This window comes from Mauremys reevesii, linkage group 2 (assembly GCF_016161935.1).
Source record: "Mauremys reevesii isolate NIE-2019 linkage group 2, ASM1616193v1, whole genome shotgun sequence".
NCBI lineage: Eukaryota > Metazoa > Chordata > Testudines > Geoemydidae > Mauremys > Mauremys reevesii.
This window is the reverse complement of record NC_052624.1, coordinates 251,972,177-251,998,458: the sequence shown is the minus strand read 5'-3', so window position 1 is coordinate 251,998,458 and position 26,282 is coordinate 251,972,177. Positions and strand designations below refer to the sequence as shown.

Here is a 26,282-nt window from a genome sequence, read left to right as displayed (position 1 = left end):
TTCCTGGGATGAAAGAAGTAGAAATTAATCTCTTGCTGCTCCCAGTCACAACAGTTCTTTTTCCTCATTGAATAGAATTTTGTCTTCTGAAAGAAGTTGCCTTCTGCCTGATCATGAGCATATCATGAAGGACTGGAAGTAACGGACACACAAGAAGACACCAAAGAGTTGTGCAAAATTACAAGAAGAAACCAAGATGGATGTAGATGTCATGGTTTATAGCCGACTTGAGTATCCAACTTTAATTTTTGTGACAGGTTTCAGAGTAGCAGCCGTGTTAGTCTGTATCCACAAAAAAAACAGGAGTACTTGTGGCACCTTAAAGACTAACAAATTTATTTAAGCATGAGCTTTCGTGAGCTACAGCTCACTTCTTCGTATGCATAGAATGGAACACACAGACAGGGGATATTTATACATACAAAAAACATGAAAAGGTGGAAGTATGCATACCAACAGGCAGAGTCTAATCAATTGAGATGAGCTATTTTTGTGATGATTTTAAAACACGAATTAAATCTAATACAATGGTTGTGAAACATTTTTCAGTTTTTACTATGATGCCTTACAGCCCACCTTCACCCTCATGGTCTCAACCCTCCTCGGTCCTCACTCTCCCCCCCATTTCAATCCCTGGGGGAAACACTGCTGCAGGGGCCAGGCCCGGCTGCAGCTCCAGTGGCTCCGGGGCTGGGTTACGTCAAGTTTCCCACCTGTTGGCTGGGCGCTTGCCGGCCAAAGGGAAGCCCAGCCAGCAGCTGCGGGACAAAGCGCAGGGGCCGGCTCGCCACCGCGCTCTCGCTCCCTGCCGGCGCATGCGCCCCAGGCCCGCCCAGAGCGTTGTGCCCTGGGGAGCGGAGACCGGAGGCGGCGGGTTACCGGCTTAGCCCGCTGCAGGCGCCGCCCTCTCCCCCATGCTTGTGACGCGTGGCGCCGCCTCCCCGCTCCTCCTATAAGTGCCGGGCTGCGGCGCCCACTCCTCTTCTTTCCTGCCTGCTCGGCGTTGTTGCGCGTGTCCCTGCCCGGCTGGCCGCCGCCACCCCGCTCTGTTCGGCTCGCTCCCCTCGCGCTCCCGGCCTGCCAGTCTCTCCGCGCCCGTGCCCCGCCGTCCTAGCGCTGCTCTGCGCTCCCCCCGCCGGCCGCCCCCGCAGCCTATGGCCCTGGAGGGCGCCGCTGCCGCCGCCTGTATTTCTGCTGTAGGTTCCCACATCCCTCTTTAAAAATTCCGCCTAAAAAGCGAAGACGATTTACCAAATCTTTCGGGCCGTTGTCCCACGTGAGTACCTGGGCTGGGGGCAGGGCGGAGGGAGACCCCCCACCCCCGGGGACACTGAGCGTGGGGGGTGGGCAGGCCGACCCCCTGCCCTCGGGCACTGCGCATTGCCGCGTAGGGGCCGGTGAGGGGGGCGGGGGGATAGCCCCAAAGGCTGGTACATCCCTTTTCAGCATAGCCACTGGGGTGTGTGTGTGGAAAGCGAGACCCCAAATCCCCGGGGGCTGGGGCGAGCAGAGGCCCCCACGCCTCCAACGTTGGCAGCTGCGAAGCAGATGCCCTCCCAAGACTGGGACTTGGGGGGGGGGGACGGGCCCAGCCGGGCTCTGTGGGCTTTTGGTCCCAGACTTCCCGGCTGGTGGAGGACAAGTCCCTAGGGCGTCGCAGGCTCCGACCCCCCCAGAAACAGCGGAGGATATTTGTCCCCTTCCCCGCATGAGGAGGCGGCGGGGGATTCAAGCACCGCTTCTGTCCTCAGGCGGGATCCGCGGACCTCCGGCCACCTCCCCCCCGAGCAGCGGCTGTGGGAGGCGTGTGTGAGCTGCAGGTCCCTGGCAGCAGTGACGGGCTGGGGGAGCCGTAGGCATCACCCCCTTCCCAGCAGCGGTAGCCAGGAAGAAGGGGATGAGTCAGATTTGCCCCCCTCCCCCGGTGCGTATTGCTGCGGGTCTCTGCCTCTGAATGCGGGGCTGGCGTGTCCTCACTGAGCGGGGCAGGAGTGAGGTGCTGTTGCACATTTAGCAAGGGAATGTGCGTGTGTGGAGGGTGCTCAGCAGCTGCTTCTTGAACATGGCGGACACCCGGCCGTGTGTGTGTGTGAGAGAGAGAGAGCGAGAGAGAGCGCGGGGATCTAGGGGCTGCTGTGCGGTGGCTGATGTATCTGTTCGGGGCGGGGGGAGGGAAGAGGAGACTAGCCACAGACCCAAATGTGACTATGTAAGGGGGGCTCAGCAGCTGCTCTAACATGGCGGATTCCTGTGGAGGGGGTTGGGTGGCTGTGTGTGATGTCTCAATCTGAAGTGGGTCAGTTAGCAGTAATAGCAGACTCCTCCTCCAGCTGCTTCTGCGTTCCTCGATGCCCTTTTTTTGGGGATGGGGGAGGAGAGGGGAGTCTCTTGACCTGGCTACTTAAGAACAGTGAAAAGACACCACCTCTCCCCCAGGAATAGTCCTTGTAGCAGGAGCTGTTTCATCATCACTTCCCCTTGTCAGAGCTGCCCTGACTCAGTAGTGTTGTTTCCCTCCCATGTGGGTTTTCACTGATTCTTTCTCTCTAGTAAACTGACACTCGGAATGCCATTTTGGGGTGCATAGGGAAATAGGTTTGTAACTAGATGTTTTCTTCCGTAAAGAAGGCCTGACTAGACAGGAGAGGGGAGGGCAAGGGAGCAGAAGAGTGTTTGTAGCATGGCAAAGACTCTCCTCTCGCTTCTCAGAGGCCATGTTGTATGTCTGTGTAACTGTGACTATCCATCCGGGTTCTGTTGTGGTGTCGCATCTCTTTTCCTATCCCCACCACTTGAGCCATATTGTGGGTGCTGGCAGTTGGTAACCCCCAATGAGATCTTTATGTTCTGCCTTTGTTAATAGGGTTTGTGACAGGGGCATGTGTGAAGCACGTGTGGCAGCAGTGGGAGGAGTAGGGGTTGAGGATATTGCACAAGTGGCCTACTCTAGCCCTCTCCTGGGGGGTCTTAATGTCTTGGGCACATTGACTTAATGCTGATATGCCAGTGGGTAAAGAATGCTCTTCTGTACCCTCTCTATCCTGATTAGCAGTCATGCTCAACTTCAGACACAATCTCTCCTTCCCTTGTTGCCTCAAGGGGACACACACACACAGGCTACTGTCAGGCTAACAGTAACCGGGTTGCTGCTGCCCACCAGTTTTTTTTGGAAGTGTCTCGGTCAAGCCCATTTTGGCTGCCTTGGGAGTCCTTTTGGTCTGATTGGTTATGTCCTCAGTCACAGTGGTGGCCTGTGGAAAGTGTATGAAGGAGGATTGAGTCACTGCTCAGCGGCTGTTAGAATGTGTACAAAGGGGGTCTGGCTGTCAGTGTATTCTCAGAGTGGTGTCAGCTGGGTGTTTGTGTCATGGTCCTATCACCTACTTCATTGGAAGGGGGTGCTAGCAGAGCGAAGAGCCAGATACATGGTTGTGAAGTGGGGGGGTGAGCATGCAAAGGGGAGATGGTGAGGGAACTGTAGGGCTTTTTATATACACATGTAGAGGCAACATGGTGGGGACTGTATTATGTTTGCAAGTGCGCACACACGTGTATGAGGTGACTGGGTTTGGAAGATTAACGTTCTCACTGTTAGCACGCTGCCATCCATATAAAATATACTGTAAGCTTGGTTGACTCGGTAGTCAGAACAAATGTGGAATTGCAATAAGGGTGGATCCAAATTGTGGGTATCGGAGGAAAGCAAGTCTAAACCTCTTACAAACCAAAAAGGATTGAATCTTCTGCTGTGCAACATCCTGCACAACCAAGAAGTGACAGTACACAGGAGCAAAAGTCGTGTTACAGCGATTTCCCACTTGCTGCAATTCAGACCCTGTCTACAGCAGTCTCTGGTGGCTCAGCATAGCTTGTTTGGGTAGCCCCAATGGAATACAGCTCCATTGTGTCAGTAGCTGTGGGAAGTGGCTGTATAACAATTATGAAATGGATTAGCTCTAGCTTTCCTTTCTCTGGGCCCCTACTCAGGGCTCCGAGTTGTTCTTTTACACTCCACGCTTATATGTGAGTGAGCTGAAGTGTTGCCCCAATTCTTCTCCCCTCCCCCGAGTTTGTGAGGGTTGCCAGCTCTAGAGATAAATGCACTTGCTTGCTGTTCTTCCCTTGGTGAATGTGAAAGACAACAGCATTTCAGCCGGTTTTTGTCGTGAATAATGGTGGTGGAAGGGGAGGAGGGGTTTGTTCCAGTCTGGACTGGTCCAGTCTGGTTCTTTCCTTCCTGTCACCATGCGAACAATGCTGCTGCCGTAGTCGCGGCTGCTTGCGACATTGCATCCCCCCACCCCATGTGTCTCAGACTGCAGTGAGTGCAAGAGTGGACGCCCCCTCCCTGCTCTGCCTCATATACACAGAACAGCAATTCTCCCCAAAGCAGCTCCAGCAGGCGCGCTCTTCTGCTCGCCTTCTCTCTCTCTTTCTCAGCGGGGTGTCAGACAGGCAGCACTGAACTCCAAGCCTGTGGGGAGGAGGGGATTGTGGCTGCTTCTGAGGCTAGGACAGGATTTGGTAGTAAGATAGTAATGTAAATGTTTCTCCGGGGGGGGGGGGGGAGGGGGATCTTTCTGTATTAGAGAAACTGAGCTACAATGAGCTGTACCTCCCCTAACCTACTCTGTAAAATTAAAAGGGGACTGCATACTTTGGCTAGTTTTGAGTCTCAAATATTTTCCTTAGTGGGCTTGATGCTGATGTGAATATTTATTCTGTATAATAAATTGCACCATTCTTACCATAGAGGGGGATTAGGAGTGTCACTTTCTTGGGGGGGGGGGGGAGGGAATTAGGGACAATACATTATTTAACTATTTATGTAAATAAATGAGCTAATTTACATAAACCATAAGCTTCAGTTTAAAAGTAATTGTAGCTTTAGTGCTGGTGAAAGGGGTCAGATGGATAACTCTGGCAACAGAAGCCATCGTGATCTGCAGGGCAGCAAGGAAGGCAAGCTTTCCATACACTGTCCTACCAGCATGCCTCAACACTGATCTTGAGGGGACCTAGGGACAACAGAGATAGGTCTGTTTCCATGACCCATGCCCTTCGTGCTGCTTCTAAGTGTACCAACTAGTGCTGTGAGTCCTATGATTCTGCATTGTAGGGGTTTGGGTCCTGGATATTTTAGTTCAGTGCCTTTAGTTTTTCCTGTTTGTAAGATGGTATGGACAACAGATGATTTTATAAATGTTATAAGGCAAAATACAGCTACTAGGCATTCAGTTGCAAAAAAAATTCCTCGACTGAAAACTTTTTCTTTTGGTAAAGAACAATTTTTTTATTGCCACCTTTTGAGACTTTCAGTTAAAATAGGGAAGAATCAAGTACTTCAGTCTGGACATGAGGCAATTCCTTTAATTCATCTGTGCTGCCCAGATGAATTAGGGACATGTGGCAACCCTGTTTGAAAAGTTAGCATGTAGTACTTGACATTTTAGCACTGTCCTATTTTGATCTGGAAAACTGAACATTTTCATTAGTTAAATTCTTTACCTCTTAGAAGAAAATTTTTTCAAAAGTCAGACTTCATTAATGCTGTTCTATCCTTTATGGATATTTGATACAGTTAAATACTCATGCATGAGAAGTGAAATTGTACTTTCTGTACATTAGTTGAGATCACTGACAAGGTGTGTGTGTGTGGGGAATCCTGAGTTTAGGACTTAAAATGCTAAAGTAAAATTCCAGTGCATTCCTCTAAAACACAATACAACAAAGTTATCGCTAGGGAAAACTGTCAGTTTTATTCTAGCTCCAAGGAAACTGGCTCTCCTGCTCTCTCTCTCCCCCTTCTTGCGGCATGTGGCAAAATTCATTTTGACTGTACTGCAGATCATATTTGCTTGTATTGTGCCCTTTTATGTACTGCAGTAAAGGTCATCTTTTCTGCTTGCAACACCTGTTTTTAAGAGACTTGTCATGCTGTAAAAGTGTTCTCAGTTTGAAAGCAGCATACAGATGTTCACATTTTTGAACAGCATCCAAAAATAGTGTAGATATTTAAACATTTTGCTTTTGTGATATTAACACTTGATTTTAAAACACATATTTATTATGCCAATAGTTTGAGAGCTAATTTTATTGGCTTAGCTTTAAAGAATTGCAATGGAAAAATTAAAGTTAACTGAACATGAAAAGTAACTGTCAGTCAGCTAGAAGTAAGGAATCCCAATTCATTTTTAACAAGTGTAGTTCAGTTTTAATATTCATAATTGTATTAGTAAATGTTCTATAGTTTGTATTGTAAAAGTAATGGAATTTTATTAATGAGATTCCACTACAGCACTGCTGTTATGCCTTTGCTGGGATGGAAAGAAAGATGATATGTTTGGAGTGCAAATTATGTAATGTGAACTAGCATAATTTCCCCGTGTTTGCTCACTGATCCTGCCCCCCCCCCCACACGTACGTGTGTGTAAATAAATATAAAAGCAACTGCTATGGTTGAAAAGACCATTATGTGATAAAGGACCTGTAACAGAGTAGTTTAGATTGCTATCAGATAGTCATTTTTGTTAGCCCATAGGTATTCAGATTTTTCAGTTTAATGTAGATTTACTTTTATTAAATATCAGTAGTACTCTGTATTTTATACCATGGATTACCACACACTTTTTAATCTCGGCATGTTCCAGGTTTCCAGATGACCAGTTTGCTTACATTGGTTATTTCAATTATTTTAAAATGTGACAGCCACTCTTAGTTTGTACCTGTGAATAATTCGGTTTGTGTAAGCAGGGCTGGTTTAAACTCCACTGTGACCCATTACAGTACTTTTTGAAATGGCTATTGTAATTGAACTCGAGTATATAAACCCCATATTTTAACACCTAAGGGGCTGTCTACATAGGGACAGCTAATTAAAGGTGTGAATTTGAAGTGTATTAGTAAAACTGCATTAAATTCCTGTGTGGATGCCCTTACTCAGATGGAGGTGGCCTTAGTTTGGTTTATTTCAATTCACTTCGGAAGTGAATTAAACTAAACAGGATTAAATTCACTTTCAAGGTGAATTGAAATAAACCAAACTAAGGCCACTTTAATTAAGAATGAATGTGTTCATGCAATAGTTTAATGCAGTATAACTATGCCACTTTCACACCTTTAATTTGAATTAATTATCTTTGCTGTCCCTCTGTAGACAAGACTTTAGTTTGACTTTTGGATCTGTATTTAATAGATTTGCCCTTTAAGGGCCACTTAAATTGCCAGTTTCTTGATGCACAGTCTCTGGCCTCCCCATAGCTCAAGGCCCCCAACTTTGCCCCCAGAATACATCTCCAACCACTCTCTGTTATGGGGGTGGGTGCGGAGGAAGTGGGAGCACTCTAGGAGGGCCTAGAAGATATGTACCCACTTGGGGGTGGGGACTGATTAGAGCTGGGTAGGAATTGGGGAGATATGTTTTTGACTCTATGGGGACTTGTGGTGCATTAATTCATCTAAGTAGAGATGCTGAATGTGGTCTTTGAGAGAGGGACTGCAGGCCCATGAACTATGGGAAGTTTTTCAAAGAGGATCTGTTTTAACAAACATGTAGTTCATCATAGGTGGGCCATCAGAACAGTGGTGCTCTTTGCACCACTTCTGACTCTGCTAATCCCCTCAAAGATGACTATTAAATTCCATGTGTACCACCTTATGACCATTACAGTCCCATACCCCCTTATGTCGCTCCATACTAAAGCTTAATTCTCCTGTGTACTTCCCACCTTCTCCCTCACCCATGGATTGTTACATTTTGTCCTTGTATCCACTGCCTGTAGTCCCAATTTCAATCATCGCACATCACTTTGACCTCCGGTGCTTCTCGGAGCCCCTTTGGGAGGGGATTGAGGCTCTCCTGAGGAATATGGGAGATGACCATTACTGTAGTGAGACTAGGGTAACCAGATGTCCTGATTTTATAGGGATAGTACCGATATTTGGGGCTTTTTCTTTTATAGGTGCCTACTAACCTCACCCACTGTCCCAATTTTTTTTCATACTTGCTATCTGGTCACCCTAAGTGAAACAGTAAGTGGAGGAGGCTCTAGGGAGGCATAAATGTCAAGAAGCCATAAGGTGGATAACATCTATTGATAGGTAAACATGCCACTGATGACAATTTGACTTCCTTATGCTCATTTGTGTGTGCACTCAGCTTTGAAAAACAGGCTCTGTAAATGGTTGTTGTAGGTTACTATAACAGGAGACAGCAGTCCATATTAAAAGTGCAGTTAAGAACAGAAGTTCCATATTTGAAGGTAAAGTGTTTACTCCTAAGTTACCAATTTTATTTATCTATGTATTTTTCCTACAGGGCAAACTCTCTGATCAGGTTTATAACTATCCAGAAGGCCTAGGAGAAGTGCTTTATAGAGAGCAGTTCGACTTCAACGCCGAGCCACCTTGGGAACCTAGCTGATGATAGTAGGGTTCCATCTCCTAACTTGTCCATGTAAGTCTTTTTTTACAGCTATGTAAGCAAGGAAACAACTTAGAGAAATGTGTAGGACACATCTATTCTCTTTTATAGATCCAGATACCTTGATAAATATTTAATTTAGTTTGTTACATTTCTCCACCTATTAAAAACTCTTATATGGAATCTTGGGCTATGAGTCAGGAAAGCACTTAAATTTGTGCTGAAGTCTCTCCCTATTCAGGAAGAGTGCTTAAGCATGTGTTTAAGTCCCACTGAAGTCAGATGCTTAAATGCTTTCCTGAATCACCACTACATGCTATGGAAATTTTTAAAATAAAATGCTATGTTCATTTCCAATCTGTTTGACAATTGTAGTTCCATGGTGCTAAGTTAGAGATCATAGCTATTGAGAATATTGAATCATAATGTTTGGCCCAGCACTGTTTTTAATGTTTTATATCTAAATAGTTAAATCTGCTATTGTAAACAGTCAGTATGAATACTGCTCTAGAAGGGTGTTCCTCCCCAAAAGCCTGTCTGCATTATTGGTTAATTATCTTGCTACTTCCACAAATAGTTATAGTTCAATTAGAGCAGAATCTTGAATTCTGTGCTGGACAGACATTATGTACAAATTATAAACAGACTTAAAATTACAGTGGCAGACTGTGAAAGAAGGCAAAGACTTTGCTCTCCATTAATGAATGTCCATACCAAATCTTCCAATTCCATTACAAGTCATCAGAAGTGCATTAGTGACTAAATGTTCAGGTTTTAGTTATTGTAATTTTCTTAAAGTTGAAAAACCTAATTTCTTGGAAATCCAGAACTTATGCCAGTCATTTTTTAATCAACTTGTTGTTTTTTTTCCAATGGCGGCCTTTAACTTGCAAGATCTTGCTCTGTATTTTGCACTTGTCCCCTTTTGTATAATATTGTAAAACAATTGCTTAAGACATCTTTCATAAGTCTTACTGTTTGTATAAGTGTAACTCTAAAAGTTAAGATGGTTTGATATTCTATACATGGTACCTTTATTTTTTTTTTCTCCTGTTTGGCACAAAGCAATATGCTGTATTGGTTTATTTGCTAATTGCTGTATAACTCTTACATAAAACTTCAGGGTGAGATTTCCAAAAGCACCCAAGCAAGTTAAGAACACTCAAGTGCTTTTGAAATCACCCCTCAGAGTTAAATGAGATACCAAAGTGACTGGTATTTATAATACAAATGGAATCCTATATTAGAAAACACTTTGGTGGGACAGGTTGGAGAAATGACTTGGCTGATCATGACTCGTAGCTTTGTTTTGTTGGGGTTATTTTTCTTCAAGCTTATAAGAAAATTGTTTTATATGAATCTAAATATGCTTACTTTTATGCTCACCTTCTGAGAGAATGCTTCTCAAATTGAAAACTGCCTGGAAAAAATCTCTTGCTTGCTGTCTTGCAGATAACACCTACGATTACTGTAATGAAAGAGATGTTTCCTTTTAGGTTTTTTTTCTTTTCTTTCCCCACTTTGAGTTTGACTGCACTTTGTACATGGTCAGTTCTCCTTGACAGATGGGCCTTTCACAGAAATAGGGGATAAAGGAAGTACATTTAAAATAAGAAAATGTCACTGCAGAATCAGAATAATTGTCAGAGGGACTTGAGGGCGGGTATAGTACACAATTTTGAAAACTGGCTAAATACATATCCCTTTAAGTTGATCAGTTACACTAGCCAAAATGTTTTAATGTTTAAGCCTCCTAATTCTTTTTTTTTTTTACTGGTGAATTAGCAGACATAGCATAGAGAATAGTCAAAATTGGTTTATCATATTGCTTAAGAGGAACAAAATAGGTGTGCCCCTGGATGTATTGTTTATAGCTATGTCTGTTTTTGTGGTAGGAGCTGTTACCCTTCAAGTAGTATGATTACATGAGTTTAAGGAGATAAAAGCTTAATTTACTAGTGATGCATCCAGCAACAGCACACAAGTGTTAATCAGCCAATATACACACATCTTGGATGTGCTGAAGCACAGCAGTCCCTCAGACACAGCCAAGATGTGCTTAAATTAGCTGATTAATGTGCACCTTGGGAGTTTTTCACTTATAAAATGGTTTATTGAGGAAAAAGTCAATTAAGCATTTAAGCATAATTATTAATCTGTTTCATACAGACACTCATAAAAATCTGCTTATGTCTGCTGAGGGTGTGTTTTTATGTTCCCGTTAAACCTGCTTCCCTCCCCGTTTTTCTTCCTTCTCTTCCAGCTGATGGTGGCAAAGAAGGAACTACTTGAGCTGTTTTCCTTTGAAACTACTATGATCCCCTTCTCTTGCTTAGCTGTGCCTTGGTCTTTCAAGCTGTGCTCCTGCTGAACAGCATATCTGGGCTAGCAAATGTGGTTTGAGCTAGTTCAATCCTTGAGGGGGCCATTTGGGGATTGGGCCTGCTTTGAGCAGGGGGTTGGACTAGATGATCTCCTGAGGTCCCTTCCAATCCTAATAATCTATGATTCTATGATACTTTAGAAAATCTGCTTTGTTTGCTGCTAGATCCAGCTGAATGGAGAGATGAAGGGAATTAGTAGGCAATGGGGAAGCCATTTAACTTTTAGCCAGACCCACCTCTGTCAGGTGAAAGAAGCAGTGGTTCAAAGCTGTCTGAATTTTACAGCTCTTGCCTTCTGATTCCATCAACCACTTTTAATAATATAATTTAAAATTAAAGATTATTCAATTTAAATCTTACATTTTCATATGAATAATTTTTATAAGTGCTTGGCTATTACAGCGATCTTGTTGAAGAAACTTTGTAGTCCTGATGTGAATTCACTGGGAGAAAATTACATGTTTAAGTCTCTTCTGCCACTCACACTGCAGCTTTCATCCAAGCCATTTTTATAATCTTTTAGAAATGCAACCTTAGAATTGCGTTTTTAACCCTAGACTAAAGGCTTTCAGCGGATACTAAAGTTAAATGACGCATGTAATAATAATGCATAATAACTGAGTGCACTTGGTTAAATTTATACGATCTATCTCATGTATGTATATGGTCCCCATTACTGTAGTATCTGAGCACCTCGCAATTTTCAGTAAATTTTAGTGTCCAAAGAATTATGGGAGAAGCGTGGGCAAAACGTAAAAAATTGATTTAATCTAAGCTTTGCATATTTGAAAGTCTTCGGTTCTTCAGTTACTGTTCAGAAATCCCTATGCAGATATTGACTTTAAATCCTGATTGTAGTTTTGCCCCGTGAGCAGAGCTGAAACCACTTAACGAGTTTATTCCTTTAAGTTCTTGCAGACAGATTTTTTTTGTGTAGTGCATAATGGATATAGTCACTTACGATTTATGTGTAGTAGAGTGTAAGTTTTACTATATTTATGATCCATAAGAACTGATCTGTAGTAAGGTTATTTTTTGGCTTCACTCCTCACGTGCCCAGTTGTAGAGCTACAGTTCAACTGCAAAACCAGAAAATGAACTGAGCTAAACATAAACACATCAGCTAAACAAATACTTTGCCTCAGTCTTTAATGATTATCTTAGGGATAATGGCAGGATGACAAATGGGAATAAGGATATGGAGGTGGATATTATCACATCTGAGGTAGAAGCCAAACTCGAAAAGCTTAATGGGACTAAATCGGGAGGCCCAGATAATCTTCATCCAAGAATATTAAAGGAACTGGCACATGAAATTGCAAGCCCATTAGCAAGAATTTTTAATGAATCTGTAAACTCAAGGGTTATACTGTATGACTGGAGAATTGTTAACAAAGTTCCTATTTTTAAGAAAGGGGAAAGAAAAGTGATCCGAGTAACTACAGGCCTGTTAGTTTGACATCTGTAGTATGCAAGGTCTTGGAAAAAATTTTGAAGGAAAAAGTAGTTAAGGACATTGAGGTCAATGGCAATTGGGACAAAATACAACATGGTTTTACAAAAGGTAGATCATGCCAAACCAACCTGACCACCTTCTTTGAGAAGGTAATAGATTTTTTTAGACCAAGAAAATGCAGTGGATCTAATTTACCTCTCAGAGGGGTAGCCGTGTTAGTCTGGTTCTGTAGAAGCAGCAAAGAATCCTGTGGCACCTTATAGACTAACAGACGTTTTGCAGCATGAGCTTTCGTGGGTGCATCCGAAGAAGTGGGTATTCACCCACGAAAGCTCATGCTGCAAAACGTCTGTTAGTCTATAAGGTGCCACAGGATTCTTTGCTAATTTACCTCTGTTTCAGTAAGGCATTTGATACGGTTCCACGAGGGGAACTATTAGTTAAATTGGAAAAGATGGGGATCGATATGAAAATTGAAAGGTGGATAAGGAACTGGTTAAAGGGGAGACTACACCGGGTCATACTGAAAGGTGAACTGTCAGGCTGGAGGGAGGTTACTGGCGGAGTTCCTCAGGGATCGGTTTTGGGACCAATCTTATTTAATCTTTTTATTACGGACCTTGGCACAAAAAGTGGGAGTGTGCTAATAAAGTTTGCAGATGACACAAAGCTGGGAGGTATTGCCAATACAGAGAAGGACACGGATATCGTACAGGAAGATCTGGATGACCTTGTAAACTGGAGTAGTAATAATAGGATGGAATTTAATAGTAAAAAGTGCAAGGTCATGCATTTAGAGATTAATAAGATTATTTTGTTATAAGATAGGGACGCATCAGTTGGAAGTAACAGGAGGAGAAGGACCTCGGAGTATTGGTTGATCACAGGATGACTATGAGCTGCAAATGTGATATGGCCCTGAAAAAAGCTAATGCGGTCTTGGGATGCATCAGGCGAGGTATTTCCAGTAGAGATAAGGAGGTGTTAGTACCGTTATACAAGGCACTGGTAAGACCTCATGTGGAATATTTGTGTGCAGTTCTCGTCTCCCATGTTTAAGAAGGATGAATTCAAACTGGAACAGGTACAGAGAAGGGCTACTAGAATGATCCGAGGAATGGAAAACCTGTCTTATGAAAGGAGACTCAAAGAGCTTGGCTTCTTTAGCCTAACCAAAAGAAGGCTATGGGGAGATATGATTGCTCTCTATAAATATATCAGAGGGATAAATACCAGGGAGGGAGAGGAATTATTTAAGCTCTGTACCAATGTGGACCCAAGAACAAATGAATATAAATTGGCCATCAGGAAGTTTAGACTTGAAATTAGAGGAAGGTTTCTAACCATCAGAGGAGTGAAGTTCTGGAATAGCCTTCCAAGGGGAGCAGTGGGGGTAAGACATATCTCACTTCAATACTAAGCTTGATAAGTTTATGGAGGGGATGGTTGGAGGGGATAGCCTAATTTTGGCAATTAATTGATCTTTAAGTACTAGCAGTAAATGTGCCCAGTGGCCTGTGCTGGGATGTGATCTTCTCTTCCATCAGATCATTCAGGTACTACTTCATACATGCAAACAAAGCATCTTTCAGGTATTCTCGCTGCAACTTCCACATGCACCCATCTTTGAGTCACTATCTCTGCTGCTTCTGTAGTTGTCATAGCCTTCCCTCCTAACCTCCTATTAAGAGGGAGAAGAAAAAATAACTCAGACACCCTTTCTCAAACTCATGTTTTCAGGTCTGTTTGCTGCCTCCTGTGACACGACTCCTGTAGCAAGATGACCTGGCAAACTTGAGGGAAGCGGAAAGGGTGTGTTAAACGTTACTTAAAACTGAAATACCTTAGGTAAAAATCTCGGCACTTCTCTGTAAGAGGAAATCTTCCCTAGCACCACCAGTCTTCATGTGGGAAAGGGTTTATTTCTGAGTTTCTTTTCTCTTTCCCTACTTTTTTCATCCTCAAAAATTACTCTACTGCTGTTGTACCATAGAAACCCAGGAGTGAAAACTCATCCAGGCATGGCTTGTTTAGCACTGTTTATGGATTGCTTTTGTGAGAATAGTAGCATGAAACTGATATAAGCCAGATATTCTGGGGCTGCTGGGGAATTGTGTGTTCTGGCGCATCAGCGCACTCACTATCCTCCTCTGTGGCAATGTATACCACAGGGCAACTAGGAAAATGCAAGAATTCCACTAAGTTTTGTCTATATGGGGATGTTAAATCAGAGTAACGGCACTTTGCCTTAAAGTGTATTGCATCCACACACAACCGATTTCTAAACCAAATTTGGTGATTAAGTTGCAGTTAGTAATTCTCCTTAAAACAAGTGTAACTTTACCATGAGTTAGTTTGCTTAAAGGTTCTTGTGGACTCAGTCCTAACTATTCCACTTCTATCTATTCTAACTATTCACACTACTATCCCAGAGTGGATTGCTTCACATATAGATTGAGCTGTCTTTTATTTGTACCTGTGTGCTTTCCATTGCTTTGTCATCTTGATGGGATGTCACTTATTTGTTTAAATGCCGTTAGACAGCTAGGAGCATGTACCCCTTTTTGATACAGTGTAGTAGTGAATTCACATACCTATTATAGTAGATATACTGCCACCATGCTTCCATGTGGACCCCTTCAGGGATCTTGGATTTGACTGCCTTAGGAGAGCTTCATGTTCAGTTCCTGCTGGAGAAGAGTCACCAGAATGCAGACATGTATAAGATAATGTCAGGGCAAGGGCCTGCTCCTTGAGCTGGTAGCAGTGACAGGTCAAAGCAAAGATCAAAGTACTTGAAGACAAGGGATAAGACCCAGACCTTGGATCATGCTCCCAGAGCCTGGCTATACTATGAAGAACTGGACTGCATGTTTTTCAAGCAATACTACCACCAAACCGGAGAATATGGTAGGCAGTTCCACAAATAGCCCCTGACAACAGAGCAAACACCCATTGAAACATGCCAAAATAAAGCAGATTTCTTGGGACTGCATATCTAGCTAATGTTTTCCCCCTCCCGCCCCACTCCCCCTTCTTTTGTACCAGTTTGGGAGTGGAAGGGTGGTATTGTCTTGGCAATTAGCAGTGCTACATCCATTCAGAGTTTCCCTATTGCCTTTTTGAATAAGAGCCTTCTATGTCTCTTTTGACTTACCTCCGAGTAACCTCTTCCGACAGAGGACAGCCTGCATGTGCAATTACTAATCTGTCCCCATCCCACTTGAAAACATACAGCTTCTCATACCTAGCTTACAGCCCAGCAGCCATTCCAATACCAGCTTTCTATGTGGCAAGAACTTGGAAAACTCAAAGGGCACTTCCAAGGGGGAGGAGAAGGGAATGCCATTTCCAAAGTGTGGGGAAAGAGACATTTTTAGGGATGGAGATTAGGTGTGGAATAATAAGTACTTGTGTGTATTTCTGTCTGTCTGATGGAGATCATCCCATCATCCTACTAAAGTGCCCTGAAGGCAGAGTGGTGGAGAGGTCACTTTCAGAGCATTTTCCAAAGATCAAAAATGGAGCATATAGCCCTGAAAAGGGACATGATGTAGAGGAAAAACAGCTGCTCCAGTTCCTTTTCTTACAGAGGTCAAATACTGCACCCTACTCTTCCAATGGTCCTGCAAAATAGAAAACGCCTTACTGGACCTACCCTTTCACTTACAGGACATTTGCACACTGTTCTTCCCTAGCGAGTGGAATCACCTACAGGAGTTTGTGAGCACACCTTAGGTTGGCCGTGCCCCAAGTCCATTCGTCTTAAGTTTGTACTACAGTCTTGGTTAATTGTTTTTGGTTTCATTAAAGAAGCAATGTAGGAGTGATGGCTTTAATTTAGTACATTCATTTTGGTACAGCTTGGCTGAAAAATTTCAGCGAGGCACAACACAATCCATAAATGGCATAATATTCCTCTCCATCACCTCTTAATAAAATGAAACACAACTTGGTTTGTTTCTTGGTTACAGTATACTCCTTACCTCTAACAACTTCTGGCCTCAAAGTAAGAGTACAGTACATGCCTCACCTTGTTTCCTTGACCACTTGAGGCATGTTCAGCAGCACCCTTTCTGCCTGGTTCAAAAGTCTCTCCACATCTTGCTCCCACCCATCCTCCAGGCTCTCCTTTGTTCTTACAGATGTACAAAATATAGCAGGTGCTTATGATGAGGCACTTAATGATAAACATCTAGCCTTTTCACAAGGCACCATCGACCTATCCTTCCTTCCAGACGCACTCCACTGGCATTCTGTACCTACTCCTGCTAAAATCAAACTGCTCCTTTTTCTCGTCCAAGTGTACAGTAAAAGACTTTGAGCCACAGAAGCAGAGGATAAGCTTGGTCTCCCAGAATGACAGGAGGAACCATAACTCCATGAATGTCTGTAGTAGTTGTGGAGCAAACATTGGCATTGCCTGTTCCTGCAAGGAGGCATGAATTTCTAAATATCCTGGCATTATGGACCTCCAGTTACCTACACATGAATACAGATGATTCTTCCATGGTTATCAACCAGGTCCTGCAGCAGTATGGAGAAATGCCCCTTCCTGTTGATCTTTGTTTTGATGTGGGAGGGGCAAAAAATAAGCAGGTGGATCCCATTGATAGCCCACATGCAATGCAGGAGCCCCATCTATGCAAAGTCATCAAGCTCCTGTGCCTGGCCAAGATTCATTACATGGCACAGCAGCACCCTCATAGCATTGGAAACTTCATCAGAACAGCCCCAACAGTTGATTTGCCAACATCAAACTGGTTAACTACTGACCTGTTTGCAATCAGGGAGGGTTAGCTTCCAGAAGGTGATGGGGCACATGGCTTCACAGAGAGGGGAGCTCTTAATATTGGTGTTCTGCTGCCCCAGCAGCTCTGGGGCAAACTCTGTACAGATCTTTAGGAAAGTGGCCTTTCTCACTATGAAGTTCTGCAGCCACTGCTGGTCATCTCAGTTATGCATCAGTATCTCATCCCACCAGTAGTCATTGGGAGCAGCACTCCAACAAGTAAAGCGGCTCTATATAAATGCTATGCAGAAATAACTGCTTGATTTTAATCCTCCTTCTCTCTTAGCTGTATTGCTGCATCATCAAAAGCCCTATGAAACTGCAGAGCTGAATCCATCTGTGTGCACAGCTCCAAGTGCATGTGTATCATCCTATTTGTATTGATGACTGTCATGGCACAGGGATTGATCTGTGCTGCCTGACAAGTTGGAAAATGGCACTGGCAAAATTAATGGATGCTGGGAAGGAGTCATCAGTCTGGAACTGAGGTTCAAACTAACAATTCTTGTAATTTTCAGTCGGCACACTACAAGAAAAATCAGAGCAGAGTGGTGGAATATTGTGCCATGAGATATCTGCCCAGAATACTTACAAGTTAATATGGACAAGTGCAGAGAGACCTGTGCAGATGCAATGATTAACAATACAGATGCCTTAAACCTGCATAACAAAGCAGTGTAGATGTTTCAGTTCAATAATTAAATTGCTGCACTTTGCACAAATAAACTAGATAATCATGTAGACCTGGCCTATGTGGAGCGTGACCCCACACGTTCCCATGGCCTTGTCAATGGGGAAATTTAGTTAACTGAAGTACCAAAATAAGAATCTTTTTTTTGTACATGGAAGATGCACAGAATGGTGGAGTAGTGATGGTTTGGAGTATCTTAAACAAGCATTTTTATATATAATATATATATTTTTTTCAGTATTTGGAGTTTCTTGTATAATCATGTAGCCTGGGTTTTACTCTGTAAAACAAGGGTCTAATGGCACTTACTGACTCAACAGAATAGCTCCTTGGATATATTCAGTCATATGTGCTGCCTTTAGTGACAATACTTTTAATGTTTTTTACTTGTTAGCCCTGCAGAACTGACTCAGCTAGTGATGTAAGATGAATTCTCTTCCTCTGAGTGCATCAGAAGACTTGTTTGCTAAATTTCCGATCCTTTACCTTTGTAATTCCCCTGAAGACAATGGAGTTGCTGAAAACTTTTGTTTTTTCTGTTAGGAAAATCAAAATGATGGTTCCCTGGCTTTAGGCCTCAACGGCTTTTGTCAATTTAAATTTCTGTGAGTGAAATTGATAAAAGCTTTCCAGGACAGGTGCCAAGGCTGAGCACTCTGACTTGGTGTCTCAAATTCCCCCCCTCTCTTCCAGCTATGGCAGACACTATCATTTTGCCTCTCTGTCCCTGGAGCTAGAGGGGAGGCTCTGTGCCCTGGCTCTCTGGCAGCCCAGCTGTAAGCTCTGGTCAATTTCATTTGTAAGGAAGCTGAAGACAGGAAGCTGAAACATTCCAGTTTGGTTCTCCCAAAATGGATTGATTTTTTTTTTCTTGAAACATCTTCCTGTGAATTTTTTTTGTTTTTTGACCATTTTGTTGTGGTTCAGAATGATTTCTCCCCCCTCCCCCCTTTCCAGAAAAATATTTTTGGGTGGTGTGGTGTGGGAGAGGATTTCTATTTTCCAGCTAGTTTTTTACGGTGATGTATATCTAAGAAGGAAACCACCTTAACTATATTTTTAGAGCATAGGCTGCATATCCAGTGCTGTCAGTTTAAAAAAACAAAACAAAAAACTGTAAACTAAGGCATTTGTTATGGACACTCAGATACACTAAACAAATATTTGGTTTGAATCGCTTTTCAAAGTAAAACTGAATTTTAACTTTTTTGGCTTTCAGATATTTGTATTGTAACAGCAATATTTAAGTACTTTAGGATATATTTAATTGAAAGTTTTTAATCTAGGGATCTACTCTTACATCCCCAGGCTCTTCATGGTTTAACATGTACATCAAAGGTAGCAATTACATGGCTTTGTGGCTGTCTTTCATAGTATTCAGTTGATGGTAGTTGGGTCTGCCTTAAGAGATATTGCCTTAAGCTTGATGAAGAGTGACACCTGTGGAGTAAAGCGGGTATTGTTGCCCGCTATCAGCACATTACATTTGTGCGACTTATGGTAATTCAACATTCCAAGCAAAACTTTCACTTCATAGTTTGGAATGGTGGCTTCTGCCCAAGTTGTTCAGAGTGAGGTGCAGAAAAAGATTAAAATTAAGTACTAAACCCCTGTTTCCTTCCTCGGTTTGTCATTTTGCCCCCCTCTAGATATCTTGTCATCTTTGATTCCATCTAATTGAGTTGTGGGGCAGAAGAAGGGGATTTGAAGAAATCTCTCCACTAAAGCTTAGTCTGTAATACTAAACATCATCATCACCACCACTTTGATTAAATTTGAAAATCCCAGCCTGTATTGTCAAAGTATGAAGCAGTTGGCCTAACTCTGCTCTCACTGAAGTCAGTGGTTGACTTTAATGGGAGCAGAGTTAGACCAAGGCTGAGAGCTTTAGAAAATGTATATGCACAGTAACTCTTGACAAAATCAGATTATTTTTTTTCTAAAAGCTAATTAAGGGATAAATCTAAAATGAAGAGCCAGCTTGAGTGTTGGATAGATGTGTACCTCCAAGGCTACTGAAACCTAACAGCTGAAGCTATGTTCTCTCTAACAGTCCTCCACAGAAGGATCAGTGCAGCAGAGAATCCACTTGCCTGCCTGCTGTGTAGGGAGCTGCTGCAGAGCTATGTGTCACATAAGGAGTGAGCAGCTCCTGGAAACTTTCCCCTTTTCCAAACAAATCTACATCTGTTCTACTGCCTGAGGAGTCTCTGCACCTGTGAAGGAGAAGGGATGGATTTGCTATATTTAATTTTTTTCTTTAAATACACTTTTAAAGGTATAATGCCTATTGTATATAATGTTAATTAACTGCTCATTCCTAAAAGTCCCTTTTTTTGCCTTCTGCCTTTACAGTAATTAGTGAGTTTTCATTTTCAGAATTCAGTGGTTTTACTTAAGCATAACTCAAAGCAGAGATGATGCACTATAACCTTCAGCAGACCAGATGTTCTTATTTGATAGAAAAAAATACATAGTGCATCTTCTAAAACCTGGCCTGTTTTGTTTGTTTTTTTTTTTTTTTTTTAAAAACTAGCCCATTTTGTAGTACTAGACAGATAATTTAGAAAAACTATGGGAAATTTGAGCAATTTAAAAATTAATGTACTAAACTGAGAATGAATAAAAGCCTGCTTACTCCTATTTGTGCTGAATTTCATCAGTTGTCTAAACATGCAGCTTTTTTAAGTAGTGTCCTTGTGGGTGCTCTGCTATAGGTGTATGTGCACCTCTAATTGGAAATTTTAGGTTGCAGTGTCAGTTCAGCCCCCACATGTGCTCTCCCTCCCTCATGGTCTGCCTTGAGGCTCCCTAGCACTGTCCAGATTGAAACCAACCTCTCTTCTCCTCCTCCCCCCAGTTTCTTGACTGCTGCCTTTGGCAGCGCAGAGCTCCCCCTTTTCTCTGTGTTGTTAGCATAGCATAAGTAGTTTTTTTTGTTCTCCTAGTTAGTAGTTTTCCTTAAAAGGCGGGGTGGGTAGAAAGTTTGTTTCCCTGCCCTGTCTGGGGGTATTTCTCCCCCTCTCTTCTCTTCTCCCCCCCCCCCCCCCAGCATGTAGAAGACACCAAGTTTTTTTTCAGTTCAAAAAAAGAACTTTCTTCTGCATTTCTCACTGCTAGAGTGATAGCTCCCCTCCCCTGCCATCCCCAGCTTCAAGAGGTGCCTTTCCTGCAAGGAGTTGATTCCTGTAACAGTGTGGTTGTGCCTGGGAGAGTTTCATATCCCTCAGAAGTGCTCCCTCTGCCATCAGCTAAAGTTGATGTCTTGCAAGAACCAGGGGCTGAAGTTAAAACTCCTTCTTATGGAGAAGGCACTTCACCCTCCAGAGGGCTCTGGTGCTGAAGGCTCCGGAGGTGATCCGGGGTCAACTTCAATGGGGGTAGAATTGTGGAAAAACAGATTCCCCCATAAAAGCTTGTGGGAAAAGGGGCTCCAAACCCCCAAACTGAGTTGGCCAGCCAGAGGGGTTCCCTAGTGTGATCGACCACCTTGGTGTACTAGCAGCTCCGAAGCACAATACCCAAAAACATCAAGGTGCCTCTGCTATGAACTCTGCCTCACCACCAAGAGATGCCAGGGGCTCTGTCTGAGGCAGTGGTACCGCCCTCTGAGGACAAAAAAATACCAGACTACCTCTAAAAGAGCAGCACTGAGAAAATCTTTAGTCTAGGGAGTACTCTGTACCTTCATAACCATTGGTACTGACAACATACTATAGACACTCCTCTGCAGTACTGAGTGAGCCAATGGTACCACAAGAGTTCCGGTACCCTAAAGACCTGACAGTTTGGGAGGAACGGCAATCCCTGTTACTTGTTACTAGGTCCCTGGTACTGTGCACATCCCAGTGCCTGAGCACTGGGCTGTGTACCACCAATACTATGGTCAGCACCACCCTTACCCAGTGACAAGGTCTGACAATGACCAGGAGAATGTAATTTCCCTAGTCTCCCGTCACAATACAAGGTTGCATCCCAAGGTTCTCCCTAAAATTGTCTCCACTTTCCACATGAATCAACATGGGGGGGCGGGAGGAGGAATAGCTCAGTGGCTTAAGCATTGGCCTGCTAAACCCAGGGTTGTGGGTTCAATCCTTGAGGGGGCCACTTAGGGATCTGGGGCAAAATCAGTACTTGGTCCTGCTAGTGAAGGCCGGGGGCTGGACTCAATGACCTTTCAGGATCCCTTCCAGTTCTATAAGATAGATAGATCTCAACAGATCCATCTCCCTGTTTTTTTCCCCCAAAACCACATTGACAACAGAGAGGTGATTTTGAATATGCTAAATGTTGGAAGAGCACTAGCATTCTACTTTGACAGAACTAAGGACTTCAGGAAGTCCTTGAAACTCTTCCTTTCACTTGCGGAAAGATCTAAAGGCTCCACGATACCATAACAAGCTAAGATCGGCCATACTGGGTCAGCCCAAAGGTCCATCTAGCTCACGATCCCGTCTTCTGACAGTGGCCAATGCCAGGTGCCCCAGAGGAAACGAACAGCTAATTATCAAGTGATCCATCCACTGTTGCTCATTCCCAGCTTCTGGCAAACAGGCTAGGGGAACCATCCCTGCCCATCCTGGCTAATAGCCATTGATGGATCTATCCTCCATGAACATATCTAGTTCTTTTTTGAACACTGTTATAGTCTTGGCCGTCACAACATCCTCTGGCAAGGAGTTCCACAGGTTGACTGTGTTGTATGGAAAAAATACTTCCTTTTGTTTGTTTTAAACCTACTGCCTATTTCATTTGGTGACCCTAGTTCTTCTGTTATGAGTAAATAACACTTCTTTATTTACTTCTCTACACCAATCATAATTTTATAGACTTCAATCATATCCCCCCCTTAGTCGTCTCTTTTCCAAGCTGAAAAGTCCCAGTTCCATACCGCCAATCATTATTGTTGCCATTTTTGGAACCCTTTCCAATTCCAATATATCTTTTTTTGAGATTGGTCGACCACATCTGCGTGCAGTATTGAAGATGTGGGTGTACCATAGAAATCATAGATCTGGAAGGGACCTTGAGAGGTCATCTAGTCCAGTCCCCTGCACTCAGGGCAGGACTAAGTATTGGCTAGACCATCCTTGACAGGGGTTTGTCCAACCTGCTCTTAAAAATCCCCAATAATTGAGATTCCACCACCTCCATAGGGAATTTATTCCAGTGCTTAACCATTCTGATGGTTAGGAAGTTTTTCCTAATGTCCAACTTAAACTGCCCTTGCTGCAATTTAAGCCCGTTGCTTCTTGTCCTATCCTCAGAGGTTAAGAACAACAATTTTTCTCCCTTTTCTTTGTAACAACCTTTTATGTGCTTGAAAACTGTTATCGTGTCCCCCCTCAGTCTTCTCTTTTCCAGACTAAACAAACCCAATTTTTTTTCAGTCTGCCTTCATAGGTCATGTATTCTAGACCTTCAGTCATTTTTGTTGCACTTCTCTGGACTGTCTCCAATTTGTCCACATCTTTCCTGAAATGTGTGCCCAGAACTGGACACAATATTGAGGCCTAATGAGTGTGGAGTAGAGGAGAAGAATTACTTCTAGTGTCTTGCTTAAAATACTCCTGTTAATACATCCCAAAATGATTTTTTTTGGCAACTGTTACACTGTTGACTCATATTTAGCTTGTGATCCACTGACACCCAGATCCCTTTCTGCAGTCCTCTTTCCTAGGCAGTCATTTCCCATTTTGTATGTGTGCAACTGATTGTTCCTTCTTAAGTGGAGTACTTTGCATTTGTCCTTATTGAATTTCATCCTGTTTACTTGAGACCATTTCTCCAGTTTGTCCAGATCATTTTGAATTTTAATCCTATCCTCTAAAGCACTTGCAACCCCTCCCAGCTTGGTATTGTCCACAAACTTTATAAGTGTACTCTCTCTGCCATTATCTAAATCATTGATGAAGATATTGAACAGAACCCATCTCTGCGGCACCCCACTCATTATGCTCTTCCAGCATGACTGTGAACCACTGATAACTACTCTCTGGGAATGATTTTCCAACCAGTGATACAACCTAGATGGAGCTACTATAAAGGTGGGTGCATTTCCCAAGTTTGTTTACGAGACGGTCATGCGAGACAGTATCAAAAGCCTTACTAAAGTCAAGATATACCACATCTACTGATTCATTCTCTCTCTCTCTCTCTTCCCCCCACCCTACCCCCTCCCCCGAAGGCTGTGGCAAAGAAAGCTATCAGGTTGGTTTGACACGGTTTGTTCTTGACAAATCCATGCTGACTGTTACTTATCACTTTATTGTCTTCTAGGTGTTTAAGAAATCAATTTGCAATTATTTGCTCCATTATCTTTCTGGGTACAGAAGTTAAGCTGACTGGTCTGTAATTCCCTAGGTTGTCCTTATTTCCGTTTTTTATAGATGGGCAAATATAAGGCCCTTTTCCAGTCTTCTGGAATGTCTCCCATCTTCCATATCTCTTCAGAGATAATTGCTAATAGCTCAGATATCTCCTCCATCAGCTTCTTGAGTATTCTAGGATGCATTTTATCAGGCCCTTGTGATTTGAAGGCATCTAACTTGTCGAAGTAATTTTTAACTTGTTCTTTCCCTATTTTAGACTCTGATCCAACCTCATTTTCACTGGCATTCACTATTTTAGATGTCCAGTTGCCACCAACCTTCTTGGATTTGTATAGAGGCAATATATTTTCTGTCTTATTAATCCACTCATTATACTCCATACCCGAACATAGCCACTTCATGAACTTCATACTCTCATATCTCAATGTCTGTGCTTTGACCCATCAATCTTTTACCTCCAGTCGGGGATATTGCAGATTATGTATTCCTTATGCCACCCGATCTTAAACCAAATTTTGCACCCTCAATCTGTAAAACTTCTGTGCTTAAACTCTGTACCGTTCTTTATCATCTTAATAAAATTTTTAAATCTATCCTTAATGATTCACAATATTCTGTTCACTTTTTTGACTGCCGCTGTACATGGAGTGGATGTTTTCACAGAACTATCCACAATGACTCCAAGATCTCTCTTGAGTGGTAACAGCTAATGTAGACCCCATCATTTTATGTGTATAGTTGGGATTGTGCTTTTAATATGTGCACATTGGCTCAAAGACTATCCACATGGGTCTCGGGTTGCATTAATCACTGTTATCAGGGGTGCAAACTGTTGCTTCTGTCCAGAATCCTTATGTACTCCACAATTTCTACCTTGGGCGCATTCCTTAAAGATGTCCCTATCTTGGAAATCCGCACAAGTGCGACTTGGGCCTCTGTTCACACTTTCACAGAACAGTATGCAATTACTGGAGATTTGGCCTTTGATGCTATCTTGGACTCCACAGTATTCTGTAGTAACAGACTCCACTCCAAAGTCCCAGCCCTCCATTGGGGATACTACTGTGAAGTCACCTACAGTGGAACACACATAGAGGGACACATCTCAAACAGTCAAACACTATTTATTTTTTTCCTTAAAAATTGTAGTATTAAGAGAGCCTATTTTCCATAATTTTAACGTCTGTTATAACTTGTCCTCTCTTCTGTCCATCAGTCCCTGAATAGATTCCAGAACTACACCAAATTTAATAAAATGAAGATTTGAGCTAGAGTCTTCCCAGTGTTTTGTTGTAACTGCTGTCTGCAGTCTGAAAATTGGGTTCATGGGCTCCTCCCTAGGATATTGTTGGAGTGTTGAAAATATTGTATTGCGCATAGTAGCTCTGTAAACAGTACTCTGGTGTTCCATAGTGGTGTCACTGATTCCAAACCAAATGTGCTGAGGTTTAAAAGTAAATTTTTAATTGTCAAACATACAAACCCAACCTAATCTGATAGACATCTCCACTGTCTTTCTGGCTCACATCACTTGTGAGGTTTCTACAGCTAAGAACTTTGGCATCAACAGAATTATTTACAATCGGGATCCATTTCACTCTCCTGTAGTTGTTTCGGCCGTGCAGGCCTCTCAAAAGTACAATTCTCAGATAAGCTATATGTACAAGGGCAGGTATGCCAGATAAGAAGGTACAGTTTTATTTAAGGCACTCTTCTGACCATATAGTTTTAAAATGAGTCAAGGCCCCAGGCTTTGTTTCCATACACCAGATTAAAATGCTAAATAGAATTGCATATTGTCCATCTCAAAGACAGCCTGAGATACTAGCAGTATTGTTTTTCATAACCTTACTAAACATGATTAGTTAAATTAGTTTTACATTTCATTTCTGAGTATCCTTTTTGGGGAAAGGGTGAAGGGGTTAGTACAATGTACTCCTGAGAGAATTCTGTTCCAAAAAATAAAAATTCTACATACAGTATTTTAAAATTCTGTAAATTTTATTTGTCAATAAATGTGATGGCTCCAACATGGCATTGGGGAGCACACGCTCCTGACAGCACGGAGATGGGAGATCACCTTGCAGCCCTGTCCCCTCCTCACTAGGACATGGACTTGGTGGTGAGGCTGCACCTATCCCTGACACAGCACAAGGGCCAGGCCTGCCCCAGAAACACCCCAGGGCCATACCCCCTCCATGCCAG

General features: G+C 42.9%; 1 protein-coding gene across 3 annotated transcripts in view; it reads left to right on the top strand.

The window, feature by feature from the left end:
* Positions 1–912: 912 nt before the first annotated feature.
* AZIN1 (antizyme inhibitor 1) overlaps positions 913–26,282 on the top strand; it is a 59,772-nt gene continuing 34,402 nt past the window's right edge. The window contains exons 1-2 of one of the 3 annotated variants that reach the window (XM_039524083.1): positions 913–1,196; positions 8,318–8,455. The gene's annotated coding sequence lies outside the window, so the exon portion shown is untranslated. Of the gene's footprint in view, positions 1,277–1,776; positions 1,925–8,317; positions 8,456–26,282 lie in introns of those variants that run through there. The other 2 variants (XM_039524082.1, XM_039524084.1) reach the window with 2 other exon arrangements.